At 39.9% G+C, this 13,745-nt stretch overlaps 1 pseudogene; it reads right to left on the reverse strand.

The window, feature by feature from the left end:
* Positions 1 to 702: 702 nt before the first annotated feature.
* LOC136867565 (5S ribosomal RNA) lies at positions 703 to 821 on the reverse strand (annotated as a pseudogene).
* Positions 822 to 13,745: the final 12,924 nt, after the last annotated feature.

The following is a 13,745-nucleotide window of genomic DNA, read 5'->3' on the forward strand; positions in this document are numbered from 1 at the left end:
AAAGATAAAGTGTTACACAAGTAAAATAATAATAACAGAAACGCTCCTTGTTACTTCCATGACAAAACCGATTTACATTGGAGAAAAGTAGCTTAAATCATCGTTTCGCCTGCGAAATCCGCTATTTGATAATATTTTTGGAGAAATACTGACTCCCAACAAATATATCAGGCGTGATCAAAACGTTTTCGTTTGAGGGCGTTCCTGCAGCAGACATGGAATGAAAGTCACCGTTATGGAATAGTGCACCATGTTCCGTGCGAGACGCAAGACGCCGGTCGGTCTGGAAGGCCAGCCTTATCCATTACGGACAACAACAAACGGGCGGTGGATGACACTCGATCTCTTGATCTCTTTACAAGCAATTATCACACCTTCCAAACCCAAACCCCATGGCACTATAGCCCTTGAAGGGCCTTGCCCTACCAAGTGACCGCCGCTCAGCCCGAACTCCTGCAGATTACGAGGTGTCGTGTGGTCAGCACGTTGAATCCTCTCAGCCGTTATTCTTGGCTTTCTAGACTGCGGCCGCTATCTCACCGTCAGATAGCTCCTCAATTCTAATCACGTAGGCTGAGTGGATCTCGAACCAGCCCTCAGGTCAAGGTAAAAATCCCTAACCTGGCCAGGAATTGAACCCGGAGCCTCCGGGTAAGAGACAGGCACGCCACCCCTACACCATGGGGCCGGCTTAGAGAATTGAGCCAACGGCACGTGGTGTTCCCAAGCAGTCATCCATCCAAGTAATGACCACGACCAATGTTGCTTAACTGCGGTGATGGGACGAGAACCGGTGTATTCAACATGGTATGGCCGTTATCACGCCTTCGGTCCCCTCAAAAAGGCCTTGAAGTGTTGACGCTTTCTGTCGGACGGGGATGTGCAGCAGGCGGTTATGTTCTTCACGCAGCAGGACACGACGTTTTACCCGATTCGCATCCTGATTCAGGCTGTTGAACGGGAACTTTTTGATCGCCACTTATATTATCAAGAGCGAGAATTTCTTGACATTATTCGCACAACGGCGATATTGAAGAGCGGGGCAAGGAATACTTTACTAAGAAATTTTACCTTCTACTGGCCCTCACCACAAAGTTATCGAATATTTTGTACACTCAAGTACTTCGAAATAATTACCATAATTACCAACTATTTACGATATCACTCACATGAACAACTAGCAACAACAACAACAACAAAAATACGACAAAAACTGTTTCATCCTCCTACAGGCTCGTTACATTCAGAAGCATTGTTAATGTTTATAGGGAGTAATAAATGCTGTAGGCCTCTAACAAGGCCGCTGTAATGTGAGAGCTTTCCATTCCCTTGTTAGCCACAAATGTTCCGATGGTAATAAAAGAAAGAAATAAGAGATGCTTGGAGAAAGGAGAAATAAAAGACGACCTCGTGTATCCATATAACAATATTGATTAATTTAATGTGAGACTTAACACCTACTACATTTACCACCATCGTTATTTCCAACACCATTAGAAGTAATGACAATTCCCAATTGAGAAATCGTGTTGGCTTACAGGTTTATACGTCATATTTTCTTTATTTTTGTACAATTATACGCTGTAATAAGGGCATAAGTTATGACCTCCGGAGAGGCCTGGCGCAGGTCATTCGAACTGACGTTTGTCGGCGACCTGCGCATCTGTGAGGGCGGGGCCCAACCTGTGATGAATTATAACGTTGAAGACGGAACACACACCCAGTCGCAAAGCCAGAGGAGTAAACCAATTAAAGTCTACGAACCGGCTGAGAATCGAACTCGAGACCCTTTGGACCAAAGGTCAGCACGCTATCCATTTAGCTATGGAGCCGGACAAATATATACTCATTTTTCATAACATTTATTTATTTATTTATTTATTTATTTATTTATTTATTTATTTCATTTTAATTTATTGTATTTAAAACCGAGCGAGTTGGCCATGCAGTTAGAGTCGCGTAACAGGGAGTTTGCATTCGGAAGATTGTGGGTTCGAATCCCACCATCGGCAGCTCTGAAGATAGTATTCCATGGTTTCACATTTTCACACTTCGTACAGGTTGAGGCTGTAACTTAATTAAGGCCACGGCCGCTATCTTTCCAATCCTAGACCTTTCTCATCTTCGCGTTGCCGACAAATTTTGGGGTGTTTGTGTGAAGTTAAACCACTAGGAAAAAAATTAAGTTGCCTAGAACAGCATATAAAAACTTGTTCTATTCACCAGGAAGTTCAAAAACTGGCAAGAGATTGACTAACATAAAACCATGAGAACGACTACTGAAGATCCCCCAGGGGTTCTCTGCTTGGGAGCTGAGGCCTCTTAAGTGATTGAATTTGTCATTACTTTCACTGCTTTTGCCAGAGTCCTAATTTTCACCGCTCCTGTCCGACTTCCCTTGGTCAATCTCTTCCTACTTCGAAGGTATTAAGTTTGGAAAACCTCGAGGATCTTTCATTTCTTAGTATTTTATGCCACTTCCCTTTCTCTTGGGATGCCGTGAGTGTCGAAATGTTTGCATTTTCTAATTTCATTAGCATTAACAGGAAATTATAATCCTCTTGTATTTTCTTTTAAACAATAGTCCCTACTATTATCAGCACTTCCGGAGAGAAATATGACTCTGGAATTTAAACTTTATTATTGTTTTTTTTTTTTTTTTTTTTTTTTTTTTTTGCTATTTGTTTTACGTCGCACCGGCACAGATAGGTCTTACGGCGACGATGGGACGGGAAGAGGCTAGGAGTGGGAAGGAAGCGGCCGTGGCTTTAATTAAGTTACAGCCCCAGCATTTGCCTCGTGTGAAAATAGGAAACCACGGAAAACCATTTTCAGGGCTGCCGACAGTGGGGTTCGAACCTACTATCTCCCGAATACTGGATACTGGCCGCACTTAAGCGACTGCAGCTATCGAGCTCGGTAAAAACTTTATTTTCCTCATTGTCTGAACAGAGATGGCGCTGTGTCCTTTTCCTTGCTATTCAGTCACCTTGGCCTTTTATCAATTTATTGGGGCCAGTACTTGATGGATATTGGGCCCAATTTTACGGCTGAATGCTCATCCTGACGCCAACCCTATGGGAGGTATATATTTACTATTGCATGTTCTGTAGTGGTTGGAACTGTAATGTGTTGTATGCAGATGAACAGGAATTAACCAGACGCAGTTAAAATCCACAATCTGGCCGGGAGGCGAATCTGCGAAGCTTTGAACCTAAGGCCATTCAATGATAATTTAATTCCATTCCCTTAATTCCACACCTTCATCGTAAATTCAGTGATATTAGAATGAAATTCTATGACGTTAATCTCCATTAATTGTTACTAATGGACTAATTATGATAGTATTAATAATAATAATAAAATACTATTACTAATGATATTAATAGTATGGACCCACGTAGCGAGTTGAAGACCCTTTAAAGTGTAACATTTAGACAGCCTGCTTACCAATTTCGACATTCTGATTATGCTGCTGTCCTGTTAAGGAAAGCAGAATTCTACTGGACGGTGCATATCGCTGAGTTAATGTAATTTTGTCGAGTGACAATGAGTGCGTCATCAGAAGTCCTTAACATTTTTGAAGTTATTAAATTCTAGGAGAAATTTCTAAAGAGGAGAAATGAAACTAACCGCTGATGAGCCTTCAGTTTCAATCATACAGCTTTACTAAATGTATTTCCCAATGGATATTTGTTTACGTTTCATTACGTGTAATTTTATAATGAGTATTTGTTACCAAATAACATTCCGTTATCGACCGCTGGTTGTAAAACCCTCAGATCTGGCAAATTGTTTTCCGTAGTTCGTGAACATGGTGGTGTGGGAACATAAATCAAAACTGAGGTCCACTTCGTATGACAAGAGCGGGAGCTTATGGATTGTCTCAGTTTGTAGAGAGCTTGGCTTTTTACACAAGGTACTCAGGTGCATATCTTGAATATACTAGTACCAGGTGAATCATCTGCCCCTACCAATATTTTGTTCTGCAGCCCGACAAACGTCGCACATCCTGCAACTGACAGCTACGTGACCTAAACCACGCAGCCATTCGCTCAGTCACTTCGTGTTTCACAAACGATTCATTCACATATCACATCACTTAGACAGGGCTTTCGTGGTTTCTTTCTACGTTATTAAATTAAATTTTAGCATAACAGTTTCCTGTTTTTTGTATGGGTCCTAAATACAAAGATATCCTTTTACTGGGTTTTGTTGAGTTCTCTGAAAGGACAGATGTTTTCAGAACGTATATAAAATTACGGTTTTTATAAAACAATGCTGATAGGTGCGGCTGTCCCACCTGGTATATAAGTGAACAGATAAATAAATAAATAAATAAATAAATAAATAAATAAATAAATAAATAAGAAGGTAATGCCCGTCGCCGCCGTTCGATAATGCGAAGTTGTACCATGTCGGACAATCAATCAGTCTTCACCGATCTGCATTTAGGACTGTTGCACAGATTACAGATTTCCTATCATTTCTTTACCTAGCCTTTTCTTAAAAATTCCAAACAAGTTAGGGATTCATCCAACATCTCCGTCGCTAAATTATTCCAGTCCCTAATTCCTCTTCGCTTAAACGAATATTTGCCCAAATTTATCCTCGTATAAGTCCAACTTTTAACTCAGTTTATGCTTTTTCGTCTACTAAAGTCATTCCAAACCTCCTCTCCGCTGTCCGCTCTGAACATACCGCATACTCAAGCAGTTCGTCTCCTTACTCAAAATTATTTCCAATGAAAGTTTGCAATATTTTCGTAACACTATTCTTCTGTCGTAAATCACACAGAATAAATCGAGCTGATTTCTCCGATTCTAGAATCAAGTAATCCCGGTGAGGATCCAGTAAAATGGAACCATTATTTTGGGTCTTACCAGTGACTTTTATGCCTCATCAGTGTCTAAAGGCTATGTCTTGTCTGTGCAACCAACCTTTCCTATCCTCATCTCCTCGTTTCATTGCATAATAAGAACCATAATGGAGACTCTGTGCCAAGTCTTGAAGGAATTCGTCCTCGGTTTTTCTTCCCCGTGATTTTTCCTTCCAGAAGATTAGTAAGAAAGGTGTTGTGTCACAAGATGTGGCCAGTGAATTCAGCTCTTCTTCTGTGTATCGTTAACAACAGTTCTCTGTTCCCTTGAACTTCTTCTAGAACATTTATCGTTGTTCTCTTTTCAATCCATTTATTCATTAGCATTCGTCTCCAGACGCTTCGAGTCGTTTCCAATCCTGATCTCTGATTGTCCAAGATTCACAACCATACAATAGCACACTCCATACAAAATAAATCACACATTTCTTCCTAATTGCAAAATCTAAATTTACACTTTTACGCCTTCACGTCTTATTTACACGAATAGAAAGACCAGCCCCAGGAGAGCCCAACATGCCCTCGGACATACTAGTACTAAAATCCATACGCTAAATAAAAAAATAAAAAATAAATAAATAAATAAATAAATAACATTAATTAAATTAAATAAAGTTATCTTTCATATCCTAGCTGCGATCGGAAAACCCCCATAACCATATGAAGATATGTATAATCATTTACAATCTCGTTAATGTGATTATTCCTTAACTCCTAGGGACTTACAGTGATCCCCATGAGATACTTCCACTCCATCAACGCAGTAATGAAACCTGAGGGGAGTTTATCATTACTAGTCATAATGTATTGTAATGGCTTAACTGTAATAAAATGGAAATTACTGTAATTCTTAAGTTTGTATTCTAGTTATATGTTGTAGTTCATTACCTTTTCTCTTATCTTTATTAATATATTCATAGTTTATTGCTGCGTAATTTTTGATTTGGACACTATTTTTCGTTCAAAATTCCCTGTTGGTTTTGTTCCTTACATTGCATGAATACAACGAGTCCCGCTCATGTCTATTCATATACGTAGGTCGAGTCATATGTCACGGCAACTATTTGTTTTCTCGAGAGCAGGAGAAAACACGGAAAATCTAAGATATGCATTTGGAAACGTACTGTATGTACTTGCGTATGATGCCACTAGATGGTGTATGTAAACAACGGTGTTGGTCTAAGCATGCCCCCAAGTGCAGTGTGTGAGTGAGAGCGTCACAAAATGGAAGTCAACAAGCAGGAGCCGCCTTATTCACCTGATCTGAGCCCATGTGACTATGATCTAATCCCCGAAGTAAAGAAGCCATTACGTGGACAACACTTTGCTAACAAAGAAGACATTGTAACAGCATTTCGGAAAGAAGTGTCACATGTTAGCGATACACACGCAGCGAATGGTATTCAGCGCCTGCCCTACCGCTGGCAACGCACAGTGGAAACCTTGGGTGATTATATCGAAGGTCTGTAACCAGCGGAGACCTTTCCTTTGTACGTAGTCTTCCGTACTTGCTGTCTATACCATAATAAAATGATGTTTACCAATGGCCTGTGTTCTGTCACCTTTCTACGAGAATCTCCTGAAGTCAAAATTTGTCTTCAGCCACTATGCATAAGTATATGCCCTATATTTCCAAATGCACATCTTAGACCTTCCGTGTTGTCTCCTGTTCGCGAGAAAAAAATAGTTGCCATGACTTATGACTCGACCCTCGTATGTATATGCATGAGCTGTCCATTTCTTACTTCTAATGTAAATCAGACCCCTTGTATCTTCATATTACTATTTTATCTTCGATTTATAATTCCAGTGACATGATTTGCATCTTGCAGGATTCGAATGACAGCCGGCTTGATGGGAAGTCAGTAACCAGAAGACATGCATTGATTTTAAAGTCAGTTAATTTAGATTATAAAATAAAAAGCCCTTCATGGGCATTGAACTCATATGACGTCTCAGAAACCATTGAATTAATTGAAAGGTTAAGTTGTAATTCCATTTTGATGAAAATAATAATAAAATACTCGTAAAAAGTGTTAAGGAGATAATGAAAATTGGTATTTATCCAAGATAATTTCCTTTTGTACACGTTCTAATAAGCAATCTTATTTCCTTGGCTGGTGTAAGTTAATTACCGAGTATTAGATATTCCCTCAGAGGAGGCGTGCTAATCTGTCCCTAGGGGAGAAACACAAGGAGAACGAACTGCTTTAAAGAATGAGGATGCACTTTATGATAGTCGTAAACGCTGAAACGATTCACTGTAAACACAAGTATAGTTATAAAACCATGAGTGGGTGTTTATGTACTGTTTCTGAGTAAAGAATCCATAGCGAAATTTAAATGTAACATGCATTCGGAAAATTAATATGGGGTGGGAATGATTGAGGTGTAAACGACAGATGTAGTAAATCATGAAGTCCTAAAGGTATGTTCTTCAAATATTTACCAGCCCGACATCAAAGCGAATGGTATTCAAATATCGATTTTTTTTAAAAAAGCCTTAGATGTGTGCCCGGAATACATGCTTCACAGGAGAGTGGTTACAGTACGACAACTTGTCCACCAGACTTAACTTCCCAGTTAACTCACAAAGGTCTAGTTGGAATCCGGAATATAATTGAGGTCATCCGTTTTGTGTCTATGCCGAGCCAAGCGCCTTTGAAAAGCAAAGGAACCTTTCATCTCCATCGTTTCTAGTTGTAGACTTACCTTACTGCTATGTGGTATAGTGACGTTCATTAAGGCATAATTCAGTTTCTGTTACGTAACAAATTTCCATCCGCATTTAGTTCCATTACTAAATGCTCCACAGTTGGTCAGTGTACATTCCTTCTTGCGACGTTCCTTCTGGGCAGGGCACAGAATACATTTCCGTTATCCCCAGCCTCTTGTAAAGGATGACTGGAAAAAGTGATTCCCAGGGGCATGCGAGTAGCGTTACAGGTGACCACGAGGTCTCTAGCTGTGTCTGGTATGGTTTCTTGTTTATCTTTCATGGTCAGTTCAAATTTTTCTTCCAATCCCGGTTGTTTACGAGGCTTTGAGAGATATTTTAACATCCTTAGTGTGAATCTCACCCACCAGCACCATCGCCTTGCATTTCTTTATCCGATACCTTCATTCTTCGAAGGGAGACCTCTTTTTCGTTTGGAGTTAAATAGGGATGATAATATCCTCGTATCTCCACTTAAAATAATTTCGAACAATTCTCGCCTTTATGCATTTAGTATGAGACGCAACTGAACTGTTTTACGTAGGGACAGTAAAAGTTTCTCTCCTCTAAATATGCGTCTTTTCGGCCAACTAAGGTCTACGTCATTTCAACTGTCTCCTTCCCCGGGCTTTAACACTTACCCAGTGCTCCCTCATTCGTTGTCGGTGTTGTTTCTGTCTTCGGTCCACGTCTTCCCTGTTTTTCACCTTCGGCTTTTCCTGGAAACACTTGTGGGCTTGAAGGTTCTTCTTCAGTGGGTTGCTTTCAAGGATTCATCATGTGTTATGTGCACCTCCTGTAGATCTTCACTGAACCAGGCCGCTTTTGAGTTCTTGAAAGTATGAGGAGATCCGCTTGGTTGACCTTGCAGGACTCATTCTTGTCACGTGACCATAGAAAACAGTCTTTCTCTTCCACATCGTATCGGTTATCTTTTCTACGTAGAATTTGAACTCTTGGTTGTGCTGCTACTATATTGACCTTTGTATTAGATGGGATCCAAGTTTCTCAATAAGGCCTTTTTTGTTCATTGCAAAGCACTCCGCTGAGAGGGCCCGGGACGAATGACTGTGCGGTAGTGTCTGAACTTGGCGTACAAGGATATTGATGTTTTGTTGTATACACCCTTGGTTAGATGGTATGGCATTTCCATTTTATTTATGCGTGATATGGCGCCTTCTTTCTCAGACATATTGAGTTCCATCCACTTACCTAGATATTTAAATATTTCCTACCCGCCTGAATTTTCCCTGTTCCACATTTAGTTCTGTTGGTGCCTGCTTTATGTTCTTTGTAAACTGAGTTTTCTCAAAGGAAACCTGAAAATCTGCTTTTGTTGCCTATGTTATAAGCTGACTGACTTGTTTTGTAACTGTCTGTAACGAATCGAAAATTATTGCTAGATCATCTCCCCATCTCTCACAGATTTAATACTATCAGGTCGAAAGAGACCAAGAGTTGATAGTGGGACGTCACATTGGAAATACGGAAGTGAGAAGTCGGCGAAAAATATCGGACTCAGCTAGGGCATTTATGGATCGCCAAACCACTCCCCTACCCAGCTGAGATTCCCTGGGCAGAGGTAAGGTTGTCTACAATTCTAGACGAAGTATACTCCAATTCTACATCAAATAACCTGAAGAGGCAATTCTAAAAATATAATTATCGTTTTTGGTGCAACGTGCCCGGAATAGAGAAAATTCGGAGGAAGAGCTCCCATTAGTAGAGCGCATTACTTAAAACAAAAAGGCTTAACGAGTCCTCATCAGTATCCCCGACGAAAACAAGAGAACGTTGATCACTCATGCCGCTATACCGCCGTTAGCGAGAAAACCAGTCATGCTGTAAACATGAGCACGTGTTCATGATAACGTTTATTGATTGACTACCAAGATACCCGTGCTTTGCTACGGTATTATACTGAAATTTATAATTGAATGCTTAACGTTTTATATATAATCCGCCGAAATTTGCGATCTGACTCGTTTTCTGAGAGAATCCACCAAAATTCGCGATCTGACTCGTTTTCTGAGAGATTACGGCAAAGTTCCTCCCTTTTTAAATTTTTCTTTCCAGCAATCGATTTCTTATTTCCCGGGCTAGGTTCAGATATTCCGCCCGGTCAGTTGGGTCCCTAAACCTTTACCATCTTTTCCTATAAGCATTTTTAATATGGATCAAATTCTTGAGGAGATCCGGCGTGGTGTCGTCTTGGGTGCATTGGCGGTACGGAACACTAGGTTCTGTATGGTCCACCTGTCTCATAGAGATAGGTGGTATATGACGTACCGATAACGTTGCTCCCATCGGAGCTTCTCTGTTGGTCTGTAATGCGGGTAGTCAGTTGTGTGTTTGATCGTTTTATTTATCATCCAGTATAGGTAATTTGTGTGCTGTATTGGTGATATGTAAGAGTATGAGTACTGGTCACCCATCCAGTGGATGAACACGCCAAATGTTGCTTAACTGTGGTACTGGTATGTATATTTATGTTTTGAGTGTGTGAGTTAATTGTGCTGTATTTTTATGTTAATTGTGTGTGTCCAGGGAAATTTACGTCATTCAGTGATAATGACTAGTACAGCATTTAACGGATACGATGTGGCTTACCCTGTATGGCTGACCATTCAGGGCTTACCTAGCGTGATGTTGCTTTTGGAAATTTGTAAAGCTGCATCGTATATTGTAGTCGCAACTTGCTCTTTTAATGAGTAAAATAAGAGAATAAGTATCTGCGGATGTTAGAATTTTGAAATATCACCATCTTATGTATTGCAGCTTGTCGCACTCTGCCTCGACTGTACCTGAGTTCCAGTGCTTTAGAAGGCGTTACGTGGTAGTAGGAAGTGACAACATTGGTTTACGTTTGCTTGATGGGGTAGCTTGGTGGGGTGGGGTTAATAGATTATGAGTTGTCAGCTAGGCAGGATGGGTAATAATTGTGACCGTTCAGGTGAGAGTAGTTTTAAGAGAAGTGAAGGAGGGTAGAAGTGTCTTGTCTGGGCAGGTGCGTGGGGGTGGCGGCGGAAGGGCTGGGGTTCGAAGGTGGGGGTATATTGAGGTTTAAGAGTAGGGGTGTTGTGTGTGTGTGTTTGTTTTTTGTGCGTGCCGATGGTGTGCTCTAAGCGGTACTGAACCCGCGGCCGGACTGCATTCATAGTAATTACCCGGCCAAGACCCGTTTCCAGCGCGGTCCGCACATTTGGACGACGGTCTAGAACATTATTATTTTTTAGTCATCAATCCACAGACTGGTTTGATGCAGCCCTCCACCAACTCCTGCATTTTCTATGATTTTGTGTTGATAATTCGGTATTCGCCTGACCAAAAATCCTGTCCTTCCTGCCAACGTACTTCACTTCTACCAACTACATCTAACTTTAGTCTATCCATATTCCTTTTCAGATTCTCTAATCTACCACAACGATTCAAACTTCTAACATTCCATGCTCCGACTCGCAGAATGTCAGTATCCATCTTCCTGATGATCGCCCCCTCTCGTGTAGTCCCCACCCGGAGATCCGAATGGGGGACTAGTTTACCTCCGGAATATTTTACCCGGGAGGAAGCCATCATCAGTACATCATTCATACAGAGAGACCTGCATGTCCTCGGGAATTAGTTACGGCTGTAGTTTCCCGTTGCTTTCAGCCGTATAGCAGTATCAACACAGCTAAGCCATGTTGAGTATTATTACAAGACCATATCAATCATCTAGACTGCCGCCCTTGCAACTTCCGAAAGGTTGCTACCCCCCTTTCGATTAACCATTCCTTAGTCTGGTTTCTCAATAGATACCCATCCGATATGGTTGCACCTGCGGCTCGGTTGTCTGCTTCATTGGGACACGCAAGCCTCCCCACCGCGACAAGGTCACATGGTTCGCAGGGGAGGACATTATTATTATTATTATTATTATTATTATTATTATTATTATTATTACTATTATTATTATTATTATTATTATTATTATTATTCTACTTGGCGGTGAATTACATCTGCTGCCATTGTCATTGCTGACAATGTGACCAGCACCATTGTCGCGCGTAGACAAGCACGCAGGATTTCTGGCGATACGAATGATATACTTCCGTGCATTATTGACCTTATTATAGAGGTGAAAAATTGCACGGTCAATATCATTCCTATTGTTTATTTCAAATGTCTTTAAATTTTATATGCCAGGAGAATCTACTGTAATCTTTAAGTCATCTAAAGGAAAAGATGGCTCTTTAAAACGAACCCAGGAAAGATAGAAACTGATCGGTTTATGATTAGAATCAAGTATAGTACGCGAACCTTTTCTTGAGCCCTGATCTCCATAGTTTTGAATGGAATCTAGGGCTCAAGAAAAGGTTCGCGTACTATACATTATGAACAGTAAAATCAATTGGTCTCTACTGCTTTTTCACCCCACCACCGTTAAGTTGATCCCTCCCCCCCCCCCAAAAAAAAAGAAAGCGTGTTCCTTTATGTTTAAGAGAGATTCCAAATACCAATGTTCACGTCTGTTACCTTCAGTTTCGATATATAAGTAGAGGCATGACTTTCTCGCATTAACGAGAAACGAGACGAAAAATATTTTGAAACGATTTTGAAATATCTTAGCGAATCGTATAGTTCTGGTTAAGAAATTAGTGATTTTGGTTTAGCGAATTACCGCGAAATAAAGCGACAAAGTCAGTATAAAGCGAAATGCAGCGAAATTCATGGAAAATAATGATCATGAAATTGTACTCCAATATCACGTGTGTGAAGGGAAAAAGAAGACAGAATAAGGATTTCTCGTTTTGACAGAAGTATCTCTTTGTAATAATATTCTATAAAATCCCTCAATAGTATGGCTATATAGGTGAAAGCTATGGCCATGTAGGGTAAAAGGGTAATTTGCTATGTAATCTTGATTAGGGCTATATTGTAGTTCTAATAAAGTTTACATTATTATCAATATTGCTTGTCTTTATTTATGTACCTTTCACAGAAATAATTCACAAATCTCACGAATTAAAACAATTGTGAATAATTTTAGGGAAGTATTAAAGCGAAATTAACGCGATAGGGTCAGTCCTATTTCGCGAAATAACGCGAAAAATTGTTTCCTTCTCGCGCAGTCCAACATAAATTAATGCAAAAAATCATGCCTCTATGTATAAGTATCCCCATCAAAAGAATTCACTTTTTTCAGTTCCTTTCACACTACCCACTCCCCTCCCCCACCCCTCCCCGTTAAGTGAATTTTCCGAAAAAAATACTTGTTCCCTTATTAGTAAAGGATCTTCTAACTACGAATGATCACGACTGTAACATCTTCATTTTTTAGATATGTGTCATAAAATGAATTTAACTCCTTTTCAACCTCCCCCCCCCCGCCCCAAGATGATTTTCCCCCAAAATGCGTTTCTCTTTGTTTTTAAAGGAGATCCAAATACCAGTATTCACGTCTATAACAACTTTAATTTTTACTAGATGTAAGTATCCTCATACAATTAAATCAATTAATTTTTCAATTCTCTCACCCTCCTTCATTGGATTTTCCGAAATCAAAGGATACGTGTTTCTTTACTTTTAAAGCAGATTCCAAATACCAATTTTCACGTCTGCAACATATTTCGTTTTCGAGATAACTGTATCTTGATACAAATAATTCAACCACGGTAATTTTTCAATTCCCCCCTCCCCTTAAGAGGATTTTCTAAAACAAAAAGTACGCATTTCTTTATTTTTAAAGCAAATTCCAAATACCAATTTTCACATCTGTAACATCTTCATTTTTTTTGAGAAATCAGTATCCTAATAGAAAGAATCCAACCCCGTTTTCAGACATTTTTATCCCCCACCTAAGTGGTTTCTCCGAAAGCAAAAAATACATGTTTCTTTATTTTTAATAGAGATAAAAAATGCCATTTTTCTCTCCTGTAACATGTAAAGTTTATGAGATATACTGTAGACATGCTCATTTTAAAATTTCACCCCCTTTGTAGTTCCCCTCAAGAGGAGTTTCCGAAAACAAATCACTTGTGTTTCTTTACTTTTACTGGAGATTCCAGATACCAATTTTTACGTCTGTAACATTTTACATTTCTGAGATATGGGCTACTCTAGATATAGTCTTTCTAAAAATTCACCCCATTTGTCACTCCTTTTTTAAAC

This window comes from Anabrus simplex, chromosome 3 (genome assembly GCF_040414725.1).
Source record: "Anabrus simplex isolate iqAnaSimp1 chromosome 3, ASM4041472v1, whole genome shotgun sequence".
NCBI classification, from domain to species: domain Eukaryota; kingdom Metazoa; phylum Arthropoda; class Insecta; order Orthoptera; family Tettigoniidae; genus Anabrus; species Anabrus simplex.